The following is a 2,258-nucleotide window of genomic DNA, read 5'->3' as shown; positions in this document are numbered from 1 at the left end:
TAAAAGCTTGGAATTGTGCGTGTTTGGTTACTCTAGGCAATAATTAAGATTAATTATTGTACAGAGCTCCAGAAAATTGAAACTGACTTGCTATATTTCATGAGCTTCTATCAAAAGAAAACAAGGTGTGTTTTTTTTTTTTGTTTTTTTTTTTTTTTTGTGGTACGCGGGCCTCTCACTGCTGTGGCCTCTCCCATTGCGGAGCACAGGCTCCAGACGCGCAGGCTCAGCGGCCATGGCCCACGGGCCCAGCTGCTCCGCAGCACGTGGGATCCTCCCGGACCGGGGCACGAACCCGTGTCCCCTGCATCGGCAGGCGGACTCTCAACCACTGCGCCACCAGGGAAGCCCAACAAGGTGGTTTTTTTTCCCCTTTTTCTGCTTTTATTGCTCCTTGTGGTTTATTGAAGGATGGATAATGATACTTATTTGGAGGAGTTGGGGAGAAAGGAACAGGACAAATTTTCCCCTGTTCCCGCATTTTCATGTAAAATCAGAGTCTGTGAAGCAAAAACGAATACAAGAAGTGATACAGCCCACCTTCCTCAGGTTTTCCTCTCCCACATTTTACACAGAGGAAATTTATGCCCAGAAAGATGAAGTCATTTACAAAGGTGAGAAATCAGTTGGGAAAAGGACAAGAACTGTGATCTACATTCTCCAGATTTCTGGTCCAGTGTTCTTACCACTTAGAAAGAGCAATAGTAGGAGGGAGACTTTTATGAATATAACACAAATTTAGTAAATTTCTTTAGATCTGTGCATGATGCATACAGTTTTTATAGCAAAGCCTTTGGAAAACGTACATAAAGATGGAATAACTGAGCCCACCTGTGGAAAAAAAGAGAGCGAAACATACTTCACTTGAATATTCTGGAGAGGCTAGAATGGACAGCCACCACTTATTGACAGTTGAGAAATTAAGTTGGCCCTTGATACATCTCTCTGCTAGTCAAATCTATACCAAAGCAAGCATATTCGTTCGGTATTGCAAGATCGATCCAGAAAGCAAAACTTCTCTATTCAAGCCATGTAACTATCAGAATTCCTCTTGGAAGTAAACAAAACTAACTCCAGATGAGCTAAATCCGAAAAGAATTTCTCAAAAAGGTTATTGGAGGGCTTCCCTGGAGGCGCAGTGGTTGAGAGTCCGCCTGCCGATGCAGGGGACACGGGTTCGTGCCCCGGTCCGGGAGGATCCCACATGCCGCAGAGCGGCTGGGCCCGTGAGCCATGGCCGCTGAGCCTGCGCGTCCGGAGCCTGTGCTCCGCAACGGGAGAGGTCACAACAGTGAGAGGCCCGCGTACTGCAAAAAAAAAAAAAAATAAATAAATAAATAAATAAATTTTAAAAAAGGTTATTGGATACTCACAAAATTTCCAGAAAAGCTGGAATGTTAGGCACAGAAAACAAGCAGGAACCAAGAAAGCCTGAGCACCAGGAACACAGCTAAACATCAGGATGGACATGATGGCCATACCTGCAGGATGTCAGATGTTGCCCCTGCCAGTCTTGGACATTGTTACTGACATCATTGCCAATGCTCACCCTGGAACTGTTGTCTCTGCTGCCTGCACGAGGACAAAATCTTTGTCCCTGTATCTTCACATCACTTGCCTTAGGGTGGATTTATTGGCTGAGAGTGTCTGATAGTGCCAAGGTTATATGCCTTTATCCTAGGTGCTGCAAAAGCTGTAAAAGCAAGCACCTGCCATTTCTTATTTTTGTGGACATCAAGAGTAACGGGTAATTCCTTACCTCACTCCTTACCCAAGAAGGAAAGGCGTACACAAGACAGGTAACCAATACCACCAAAGACATCAGCCTCACAGATATCCAGAGCAAATCACGTGCATATTATTCAATTAAGAGGGAAAAAATGGCCATTTTCAACAACATCTACACAATAAACAATTACAATTATAAAAAAAAGGAGGTGCATAACCCAGTGAATGTATAACAAAGAATCCTCCCCCCACCTCCAAAATCTAAACCAAGTCTAACACTACCTAGCTGCATGACCTTGAATAGGTCCCTTCGCATCTCTGGTTCTGTTTCATCATCTTCTGAATGAGAGAGTTCAACAAAATAACCTTAAGGTCTCTTCTTGTGGTGACAGTCCCTAACTCAAACCTGATAGTATCAGAAGAGAGTGGGTGGCTTAGTCTTGTGGCCTGGTAAACCAGATCTCAAATGGAAGAAACAATCATGAAGTTGAAAGCAGGTGTGTGCAGACAGACAAGAAAGAAGTCTAAAG

Source organism: Tursiops truncatus, chromosome 4, assembly GCF_011762595.2.
Source record: "Tursiops truncatus isolate mTurTru1 chromosome 4, mTurTru1.mat.Y, whole genome shotgun sequence".
In the NCBI taxonomy this organism is placed as follows: Eukaryota; Metazoa; Chordata; class Mammalia; order Artiodactyla; family Delphinidae; genus Tursiops; species Tursiops truncatus.
Note: the sequence above shows the minus strand (reverse complement) of the source record.